The sequence below is a fragment of the Asterias amurensis genome, chromosome 10 (genome assembly GCF_032118995.1).
Source record: "Asterias amurensis chromosome 10, ASM3211899v1".
Taxonomy (NCBI): domain Eukaryota; kingdom Metazoa; phylum Echinodermata; class Asteroidea; order Forcipulatida; family Asteriidae; genus Asterias; species Asterias amurensis.
In genome coordinates this window covers 21,310,859-21,322,489 of record NC_092657.1, presented here as the reverse complement: position 1 = coordinate 21,322,489, position 11,631 = coordinate 21,310,859, and the positions used below count along the sequence as shown (strand labels likewise).

At 37.4% G+C, this 11,631-nt stretch overlaps 2 protein-coding genes and 1 long non-coding RNA gene across 3 annotated transcripts in view; 2 read left to right on the top strand and 1 right to left on the bottom strand.

The window, feature by feature from the left end:
• LOC139943264 (monocarboxylate transporter 12-like) overlaps positions 1-7,118 on the bottom strand; it is a 60,381-nt gene extending 53,263 nt beyond the window's left edge. Inside the window, exons 1-2 of the mRNA XM_071940090.1 lie at positions 6,948-7,118; positions 4,934-5,023 (exon numbers count right to left, since the gene is read on the bottom strand). The gene's annotated coding sequence lies outside the window, so the exon portion shown is untranslated. The remainder of the gene's footprint in view (positions 1-4,933; positions 5,024-6,947) is intronic.
• LOC139943260 (uncharacterized) overlaps positions 1-11,631 on the top strand; it is a 125,392-nt gene that overhangs the window by 27,777 nt on the left and 85,984 nt on the right. The gene's annotated exons all lie outside the window — the stretch shown is intronic.
• LOC139943392 (uncharacterized) lies at positions 7,625-10,004 on the top strand. Its single transcript, XR_011786814.1, has 3 exons — positions 7,625-7,950; positions 9,130-9,256; positions 9,879-10,004. It is a non-coding gene; the product is annotated as an uncharacterized lncRNA (long non-coding RNA).

The following is an 11,631-nucleotide window of genomic DNA, read 5'->3' as shown; positions in this document are numbered from 1 at the left end:
AAACAAAGTCAAATATCTAATTTTTGATGTCTGTAAAAAAAAATCAAACACGAGTATCATCGCCACTTTCAAGAGTTGTTCCATAATTAATTGTGATTTACAATTTATGTAAATTGTTTGTTGTTCCTTCTAGATGGATTGCAATACGCGTCATTGACCACCATCTACGAGAGAAGTGCACGCGTGTACGCACTGCGCGCACATTTGTCCCTTGCAGGTCACAGCAAACTTGTTGTGATCTAAATTATATCACTGTTAAAAACAGTTGAACTCATTTTGAATAAGAAGGAGGTCATATTGTATTCTCCAAAGCCCAGTTTAAAAAAAAAAATCAAAATTCCTTTTGGGTTTAATCGAATAACAAATGCCAAGCAACTTGATATACAAGACAACATGGTACCAAAAAGATATTAACAAGCGATGTTGAACAGCGAACATATCATAATTTTTTTTATTTGTGAAGACGACTGACTGGTAAAAGGTAAAGACACATGAAGCTAACGAGCCTCAACTGGTACTTGTTTTATAGTTTGCTATGGTAAACAAGCGAGTCCAATTACATCTGGTGACCCGGCAGGTCTTATCAATATCACATACGGCTTGTTCAAGTTTTGAATTATGACAAAAATCACAATCATTTATGGAATCAATAACCTCTTTCTATGTTAGGTAATAATTATAATGAAAGTTTCATTAGCATTTTAAACTTGTTCAACATTTGTTGAGTTATTATTCAATTATTTATCGGTGTATGTATTAATGATAATAATGTCGTAGTTGAAATCATTTTTAAGTGCTAGGATTCTCTTTTGTTTAGATACAAACAAAAAAACATAAAATGCAAACGATCTTGAAAACCAAATTGATAAGCTAAGATTTTACCAGTAAAAAATAATGTATTTGGAAAACAAACAACACGAAAAAAAGGCAAAAAGAATAGAAATTTTTTTGATAATGATGTTTCAGAGTTCAAGCTTTAAGAATGGTTTCTGATTGAAGAATATATTTTTAAAGTTATTTTGTGTACAGCTAATATATAAAAATTAGAACATGTAAGATTTTAAATCAATGGCAAGTTTTGATTGAATGGTTTTCTCACTGACAGGATTCAAAGTATAGTTGCAAGATCATTGGTTTGTGGGTTCGAATCCTGGTCATGACCAAAGTGTAGTTGCAAGATCATTGGTTTGTTGGTTCGAATCCTGGTCATGACCAAAGTGTAGTTGCAAGATCATTGGTTTGTTGGTTCGAATCCTGGTCATGACCAAAGTGTAGTTGCAAGATCATTGGTTTGTTGGTTCGAATCTTGGTCATGACCAAAGTGTAGTTGCAAGATCATTGGTTTGTTGGTTCGAATCCTGGTCATGACCAAAGTGTAGTTGCAAGATCATTGGTTTGTTGGTTCGAATCTTGGTCATGACCAAAGTATAGTTGCAAGATCATTGGTTTGTTGGTTCGAATCCTGGTCATGACCAAAGTGTAGTTGCAAGATCATTGGTTTGTTGGTTCGAGTCCTGGTCATGACCAAAGTGTAGTTGCAAGATCATTGGTTTGTTGGTTCGAATCCTGGTCATGCCTAAAGTATAGTTGCAAGATCATTGGTTTGTGGGTTAGAAACCTGGTTATGACCAAAGTGTAGTTGCAAAATCATTGGTTTGTTGGTTCGAATCCTGGTCGTGCCTAAAGTATAGTTGCAAGATCAATGGTTTGTGGGTTAGAAACCTGGTCATGACCAAAGTGTAGTTGCAAGATCAATGGTTTGTGGGTTCGAATCCTGATCATGACCAAAGTTTATTGGGCCAACACATAATGCTCCGGAAGTGCGACTGTAAAGTTTGACGCAAACAAAGATTTAGGGATAATGGTACCACTTAACAATCAAGAAGGGGTCCAACTGCTCTTTAATATTCAAGTAGAGGGTCTAACTGCTACTTCGGTGCGTTGTTTACATATCAAAAACACTTGTCAATGCCACTTTTAAAATCTTACATTATGTGCCTCGATTGTGATTTGTAGAGTGAAGTAAACTTGTTTGTAGTTACAAATGTTACACTCTAAAAACTCCCGGGTCAGAATTGACCCGGATTTCGGTCCCAGTGGGCCTTGCCCATTTCTGGGTCACTTTGACTCTGAATCCCTGTCAATGTGTCCTGGAATCCGAGTCAAAATCCCCGCATTTAACCAAATTTTCTGGTCACAATGACAAAGAATCCGGGTCACATTGACACGTATTCCGGGTCAAACAGACCCAGAAATGGGTCTGGCCCTCTGGGACCCAAATCCGGGTCATTTCTGACCCGGGAGTTTTAAGAGTGTAGACTGTGTAAGTCCTAAGATGAAAATGTCCCTATTGAGCTTTCAGGTACCTGTGAGCCATCAGCTATGAACAATTCATCTGGGTACAAGTTCATAACAGTTTTATGTTTCGGTCACATCACTGTTTCCATAGTAAAAGGTTTGCGGTAACACCATGTAATGATACTGTCTAATTGAGTTGGGGTGGCTCTGAAAAGAACCATTGGTTTCACTGTTTTTCAAGACCCAAAACTAAAATGTGGAATTATTTCTCTTTAAAACTTACAACGAATTGTTAAATGGTTGTTAAATGTGTTCTTATTACGATAGGCCCAATTCAATGAATGAGTTTTATTATAACAGCACTCTACAATTACACAAACAGTTCATAATTAATGAAGCTGCTTTTCGAGGTTTCAGGAAGTTCAAATTCTCTCGAGGTCGACTTACACAGTCTATCGATGTTATTCATGTTTAGTGGTGTTGTACGTGAAGTATGTGTAGTATCTTGTTCAAATCTAAATTCAGCTTCTGTCTTGTGCATTGCTTGGGTCCTTTACTATTATACAAACTGTCCGAAAATTTCCCTAAAATTCATCAAAACCCATTACTAAAATCTATGAAGAATACGCCTTTGTCAAAATCAAAGGGGTGTCAAAGTGTTTAAAGTGTGAGATGAAAGAAATATCGTACTAAAGGAGAGTAATAAAAAAAAACATTGTCAAACAAACCTTCACCATTATTGAGGTTTGCAAATCCGTGAATTATACCATAGAGAAATCTTACAAAATAATGTTCAATTGTTTAGCTTCGGTGCAAAATACAAACAGTTAAGAGGGCAAAACATATTTTTTGGGGGCTTTCGCTGTCGTTTTGATCTAAAAGTTTTGTTTAAATGAAAGAAGAAAAAAATCACTGACTATACTAATAACTAATAACTAGTTGGTATGACACTGCGCTAGAATTGCAAAGGTCGTAGGTTCGAATCCCACCCGCGTAAAATGCCTGTGGTTTTTGTCACAGGACTCGGGAAAGTACTGAGTATACAGTGCTACACACATCGGTATATATGGGTGAAAAAAACAAAACAATTAATAACTAATACTAAAATTTGTTGGTTTATTTAGCACTAAAGTCTGATAAACCTGCAGTTAAAGTCCCGGGTTATGAAAAACTAAAGAATTGTGTCAAAACGTCCACAAACACAACGTTTAAACCTCAACAACTTTAAACAGGGTTTAGTACCCAATGTTTGTTTTATCCGATGGGTCACTAAAAAAATAGAACATTTCAGTGAAAATGTATTCACATGTTATCTTAAAGGGGGGATTAAATAAATTACTTTTAGCTCCACTTGTAAAATGTCGAACTATTGTTATGTGTTGTTGTAGAAAGAGGACATAAATAAAAGATGTAACATCAACTGCTAGTCTTAAAAGTAGTACTTATTTCTTGCTGAAAACTGTTTATTGGTAAAGGACCACACTAACAAGTAAATGTCTGTATCCTACCAACGAACTAATGAACAACATTCACTCTGTAATTCCCTTATTGCAAACTATGATGAATGACTTAATTACACATTTCTTGATTTACAACATTTGGCTGAAAATGAAAATAATTATGGGAACCTTATATTGGTATTCTTGCAGTTTCGACCCAAACAAACATTTACCATTAACCTGACCAAATTACATCGAAGATAAATGATCCTCTCTGTATAAACAACAGTTGTTGACCAAACTGTTGGTATCTAAAAGCTTGAGTTCAAAACTGCACAAATAATTCTACAAAATTTATATTATTAACCAAAATAATAGGCAACGACAAGATATACCGCCATCAATAATTAAAGAAATTGAAGGTAGTTTGGACAGGCACAGTTACACGCTCGATGATATTGTATGACGTCACTCACTAAACCACAATCCAAATCAACACTGGTTCATCTACAATTAATCCATTTAGCCACTTGTATACCGCTCAATACAAATAAAAATGTAAAACCGACAGAGGGCGCTACGCAAATGTAACCCTCCCAACTAATTTCAAAGCGATCTGGCGTGCTATTCGCAATGCAGAAACAATTGCTATTTTTGAACTGCGTTTTAATTTGAGGTGACGTAAAGCGGAAAGTCTAAACAAAAAATGTTGAATGGAGTTGAAGGCCGTCTGATGAGGATAAATAAATTGAAACATTGGGTGCTATGAATAAAAAGGAGTAAGTACTGACAAGTGCTAGCAAAAAGTAAAAGCATAAACTTCCGAGTAGAAGCACTCAGGAAAAGCATCTTCTGGATTCCGTATGAATAAACTTATTCTTCAACAGGAAAGTATTCACTGAATACTTAGGATTAAATACTTCTGATATCAAGCTGTCTGCCATGGCTGAATGGCTCGAAACAAAATGGTTTCCTTTGAATTACAACTTCCATTCACACACACAGCCCAATCAGCATTTGATTCAGTCATGATATTTTTGTTCTGACAACATTTTGATGAAGACGACTCATCTGGACCCAGAATCAAAATTTTGTTAAGCTTCTGAACTTCATAGTGACCAAAGCACAATTGAACTAAATGTTACGATTCGAAAGGAGAATATCTCTTCTCTACTATATTAAAATAATAAACTTACCATAAATCCAAAGACACTTTAATAGCAAAGCGTTGTAAGTCCTCCATTGTGAATTGGTCACCAACATTCATAAAATTTTTCGTCGTACTCCTGTTAAAAAAAAAAAGATTTAAACAACTTATTATTAATGTGATGCCAATATTAGTCAAGACTGAACTTTCAACAGAGCCTGGCCGTAAGAAGTTCATTGTGTAGTTGAATACTGAGGTGGGGGTCAGGGGTTAGTGACCTACCTGGACTCAAGGTCGTGGTTTTTGTAGCTAAGACATCTGTTCAGAAAGAGCAAACTTGACGAGGTAAGGATGAAGGTGATTGCGTACAAACTTGGTAGGAATGACGCAGTTATCAGGGAGATACCAGCAACTTATCCACTCACTGTCACCACAGTCCTAGCGCCAAATCTCTCATTTAGTGGCGTAGCTAGGATGCCCGTTAAAGACACTGGACCTTATTGGTAAAGACCAGTCTTCTCACTTGGTGTATCTCAACATAATTATGTACAAAGTAACAATCCTGTGAAACATTGAGCTCAATCGCTCGTCGAAGTTGCAAGATAATAATGGCAGACAAAAACACCCTTGTCACACGAAGTTGTGTGTGTTTAGATGGTTGATTTCGAGACTCAAAATATAAATCTGAGGTCTCGAAATCAAATTCGTGGAAAATTACTTCGCTCGAAAACTATGTCACTTCATAATGAGCCGTTTCTCACAATGTTTTATACCATCAACCTCTCTCCATTACTCGTCACCAAGTGGAGTTTTATGCTAACGATTATTTTAGGTTTGAAGGGTTAACACATTAAGGTCACAATGTACATTATGACCGTTGCATAACAATACACATTGTGAAACAGGCTTGCATGTGTTGCCAAATACCAGATGTTCTTACAGGCCATCAAATATGCCATAACAAAAGTAACAGGTACTGGATAGAAAGAAATAGTTTAAAGCCATTTGACACTTCCGGTAAACAGTATTGTCCAAAGGCCCACACTTCGTGTATCACAACCTAATTATATGATAAAAACCTGTGAAAATTTAGTCTTATTAGTGATCATTCGTTTTACACGTTCAAAGCACCGTCGCACGTCCAGATCTTGCCAATGCCCAATCACAAGCTGGATACTGAAGGGTGGACCCTACTCGGACCGTTGTCTTTGTTAAACGCTATACATATTCATGTTATTCAGTAGAGCAGGAGAGCTGGAGGCATGTGTGTAAGCCCCAGGAAAATTATCTTATTGTCTGCTCCTTGTAAAGCATGCAGGTAGCGGACAATCACTCACAAGGTGATGTTAGCATTCATTGCTAAGCAAGCAGGGTGTGTAAAAAACATGCAACAATAGCCTATACAGTATAATACCACTACTTGTGAGCTCAATCCAACATGTGCAAGTCCCTTTGGTTGTGCAGTTGGAGTCTAACAATGTAGGTGTGCTCAACTTGTAAAGAGAAAGTCTGCTGTTCACATTCAAGTAAGATTACGTTCGTCTGTGATGATATTCAGGTCGACTGTTCACATTCAAATAAGATTACGTTCATCTGTAATGATATTCAGGACTGCTGTTCACATTCAAATAAGATAACGTTCATATGTAATGATATTCAGGACTGCTGTTCACATTCAAATAAGATTACGTTCATCTGTAATGATATTCAGGACTGCTGTTCACATTCAAATAAGATTACGTTCATCTGTAATGATATTCAGGACTGCTGTTCACATTCAAATAAGATTAGTTGGTCACTTACAAAATTATATTCCTTTTTTCTTCTCTTTTTAAACCCTACTTTGTGTGATCACTACTGGATTTTGGAGATTCAATCCAACATCTGAGTGATAGTGATATGAATATGGTGTTTTTGTGTTTGCACATAATAACAGTAAGTAAAGGACGCTGGAGTATTAGCCCTATATAGGACTCTTTCTCTGTACACAGGAACAGAGTCCTAACTATTGAGGCCCGTTTCTGGGGCGGAAAAATTTCACAGCTTCATAACTTAAATCTTACCTGCAAGAAAGCACCAATTTCAACAGATTCACATTCCATGGCAGCATATGTTTTTTCTGCGGTGGGTTTTGATCGTAAGTTATTCTTCACAAATCCGTCAATTTCATGAAATAATGCAGCTCCCAACGTTAAGGAATTCCCATTTTTGTTCGTACTCCTCTCACAGTCTGCCGTGTGTAGGCAAGACACACGACGCACAAATTTTGAATTGTGTTGTATGTTAAAGTTGTGCAGTCAAGATACGGTGACCGAGAACTCATGCGTCTAAGCTTGCGTCATGCGTCCTGCACGCGAATGTATACGCGTACGCAAGACAACAGCATCACTGTGAGAAAACGATCGAAACGGGAATTTTTTAACGTTGTAGCTGCATTATTTCACGAAAATGACAGATTTGTGAGGAATATATGAGGACCAAAAACCACCGCAGAAAAATGTATGCCGCCATAGAATGTGAATCTGTTGAAACTAGTGGTTTCTTGCAGGTAATATTTGAGTTATGAAGCTGTGCAAATTTTCCGCCCCAGAAATGTACCCTGATGTCCAGGACGTCACTGTAGTACAAAACGAAAGTGTAAAGGCCGGTTTATAGTCGGTCGCGCGACGGTCGCGCGATGGAAATCTTGACGCGCGATCCTAAAAAACACAGTTTATAGTCATCGTCGAGACCTCCGCGATGCTCAGCGATGCGTCGCTGAAAGGCGCTAGCGACGTCGCTACAGAGTTCAACTAATTGAACTTTGACACGATCGCTGACCTCACTTTTCATCCGTGAACCAATAGAATCGTTGGATTACCGAGAAACGATGAATATGCAAATTTATCAAGAGGCCGCTTACAAATAAAACAAAAAGGACGACCGTAACTTTGTTCGCTGAGCGGTGTCCTAAAAAGTTAGTTTTTTCTTGTTTACGTTCGATTTTTGGAGCTGGTAAATGTTACGAACATGTCGACAGGAAGGAAACTGCATAGGCAATCATTACAGTAACATTGCAGTCAATGTGTGAGTATTTTAAACAGTAAAATTAACGAAAAAACGTCTACCGAGTAGGGCAGTTTTTTTGTGTATGCGTAGCCGTATGCACAAAGAATACAGATCACACTAAAAACAAAATACCTTAAATCCTTGATACAAACACACACGTACCCCCCTACTACTATTCAAATGTATTGTAATACATTGTTTTTCATCGAACAAAACTGGGTGTTACTGTATGTCATACGACAGCTGCATGCTGCATGTTCTTGTTTTACCCTTCTTAGCTTAATTAAACTTTCTTGGGTCGAGTTGATTTGACTGATCTCACGACTCATCACTTGACATTACTTTAACTTAGCAACAGCAGTACAACTTAGTTTTTTGATAATAAACACGAGTAGCTTGTTTTTTAACATAGGAGAAACAGTCATGTAATCCAAATTTACAATTGAACACACAGACGGTCGGACGGTATTTTGAAACATTTATATATATATATTATTTATGTGACCCTCTCAAATACTATGAGTCGTAAAGGATAGAGAGGCTAACGGCAAGTTGTTATCTTTACAATCGGTGCACCATTTTATTTCCTGTAGAAGTGTAAGCAGACGAAGACAAATACATATGCTGCAAAATGTTATGTTACACAACAAAAATTGTTCCGTTCCAACCCAAGTCAAAACAACTCTTGGTGCTTTACTGCTTAGTAGTAGTAGTATTTTGGTAAACAGGTAAATGTTTATTTAAAATGCTACATTCATTTGATATACTGATTTTTCGGTCCATTGGTCTACTTAGGGTAGTACCCAGTTTGATTGTATGAAGTAATTTTACTAATTTAATTCCTGACCGCAACTCCCCCGAATAACTTTCGTCTGACTCTTGAACTGTTTTCTTCTTGTTGCCCATACCAAGACTAGAGCCCTTTTTGGAGTGAAATTGCACATTATAATAATTATTTTTTTCTCAGTTTAGTGAGGAACAACTAGTGTTTTTAAAAAGTTAAAAGGTCCCCAACAGTGGAACAAAAAACAGTGGGCTGTTTTTATAAATTGTATACTGAATATGACTTGGATCTGATCAAGTTTACCGATTCTAGTTCGTTTGCAGATTGTTAGGTATTATGGATACTTGTATTTTTCAAATTAATATAAAGCTAAATTTTACATGTTCAATTGTTAACTTTTGTATTTTGAACAGCATAAAGTGGCAAATGCTATGAGAGATTGATGTACACATCCCTTTGTGAAAAGGAGCAGGCCATCAGAGGTTCAGGGAAAACCAACAAGTATTGAGTTGCCAACTGATCAGCATCATATAGAAACAGGTATGATGGTTACATCCAGGGACAATGGCATTGCTTGATGTATTCTGGACACACAATTAGTAGAATGTGCATAAAACAATTCCAACTCATACAATAATTGATTGTGTCGGTTTTCAGGGCTCGAAATCATTACTGGACCACAGGCCAAGTCCAGTGGTTATAGCGTTGGGCCAGTAAACTTACGACCGTACAAGTCCAGTGGTATTGTGTTTTTTAATTTGAATAGTAACACCTCATTGCATTTGAGTACACATATCTATTGAATGCCAATATATATTCTTTTAGTGCTTGTTCCAACAGCAGTTTCAATGTAGTGTGTAGAAAGTGTTCTCCTCATATCGATCCCAGTCTTGTCAAATTCTCTGGTCCAGTAAAAGTCTTGTGATTTTTTTCCCACAAATTGAGCCCTGGTTGTATTTTAAACCATGTAAACAAACTGTTGGAAAACTCTTCATGAAGATAGGGCTATGTAACATAATGAATTTGTTTTTTTGCAAGTTTGCAGATGAAGTTTGTATTTTGTACAAGTCCCAATCTTAGGTCAAATTGAAAAAGAGTATTATGTTAACAATTGAAGGATTTTGTTACAATGTTTTTGTTTGTTTTTGTCTCCCTGTATTAGAACAGTGGGCATACTTTCTACACACAACAAAACTTCAAGTTTGCCAGCCACACTTGCAGCATCTGTGATGAAAACAAATGGACACAAGAAGGACGTGTCATGCTTAGGGACCTCTCACACGAGAATGGGACTTGAATCAAGTCTAGGGTTGGTTCAGATGCAAGTCGAATGGTAATTGGCCTATTTCTAGGTCAGCTAATTCCGGAATCAAAATGACCCAAAGTCAAAATGAAGCTTATACGAAGTTAAAACTAAACTTTTACCCACCCAACCCAACCCGGAAATGGATCATACCCACAATATCATACGAGACAGGGATGTTTTATGTTGTAATATACTAAAATCCCACTTTCATGTGAAACTGTCCTCCAAGAAAAAGAAGACATACTTCGAATGGACTCATTGAAAAAAAGCACAATGTTCTTGCACCCCAGCAGCCGATTCCACGAACCTGTACGCAACTGCTTAAGTCCACTTACGCAAGGTTTATGGCGCAAGTTGCTCTATAAACATTGCGCAAGTGGACTTTACGAGGTTGCGCAAAGTTTCGTGAAACCGGCTGCAGGTAAATTTATGTATTAAGTCTCAACTGCACGGCCCTGCCTTCCACTGATGTATGCGTCTTCTGTAACCATTCTCTGCTTACTGTGCAAGTGCCGAATTTTATCGCTATCTGTGTGTGCTAAGCACGCCTTGAAACCTTGAGTACGCACGCGAACAAGCAAACAATTCCCCGCTTACTCGTACAAATATGATTGACGTAAGCGTAGATACCCTTGCCTACGTCAGTAAAACGCCCGTGAGTGAAACAAACACCTGTTATTATTCGAGGTAAACTTTAAAATTGTGTTGCTTTTAAGCAACACAATTTTGTTGTTAAAACAACAACATTGTGTATATTTCTTGCTTCTTCTCTCGCTCCTGTTTTGTAACACTATACCATCGAACAACCTTGTCCTGTTTCCTCTGCACAGCGAAGGCATCAAGACACAACAAAAGAGCCACTCAAGCTTCCTCTAATCCGGCCCGGCGTTTATTAAAGCGTTTCGTATGAAACAGGTCAGGTTCAGATCTTAAAGGTACCGCAACAGTATTTTTTAGAACAGATACACATTATCGTAAACAAAAAAACAATATTGTTTTCTCAACTTAAGATATTAAGTAAAATTAATCATAGTTGGTGAGACGGTTTGGTAACACGGCATGAGAGTCGATTGTGGACGGTGAATTTGATTCGCAAATGAACTATCAGGTGGGTACCTTTTGAAAAATAAGTTGATTGAAGTCAACAGAAAAGCAGTAGTAGGATGACTGTGAATTAAATCCACGTTATCGATACCAAAACTTCACGCTAACATAATGTTTATCTCGGTTTCGAAACAAGAGTGGGTGATATTGATCGGTTGGACGTTGGAAGCGTTGTCTGTGAACTGTTTTTGGGGGGTTCACAAAATGATAACATAGTGGTAAAGTTTATCACTGTTGTTCCAAACCTCAGTTATGAAGTTAAATGGTCAAACTGTAGGAGGGTTGTGTGTGCACTGGGTTGATACTAAATCAGAGGCTGGTGTGGCTTGATATAAATAGCTCTGTTTCAGAGTGGTTCAGACAGTAAAGAGGTTGACTGTGAACTGTGTTAATGCATTCGTTTCGTGACACCATAGAATAGGCTCGTATAAGCTAAAAAATGGTCTACTCTCTAAAATGAAAAACTCCTTTTTGAGTGGTCTTCCACTTTTTGAGATTGAGTGAT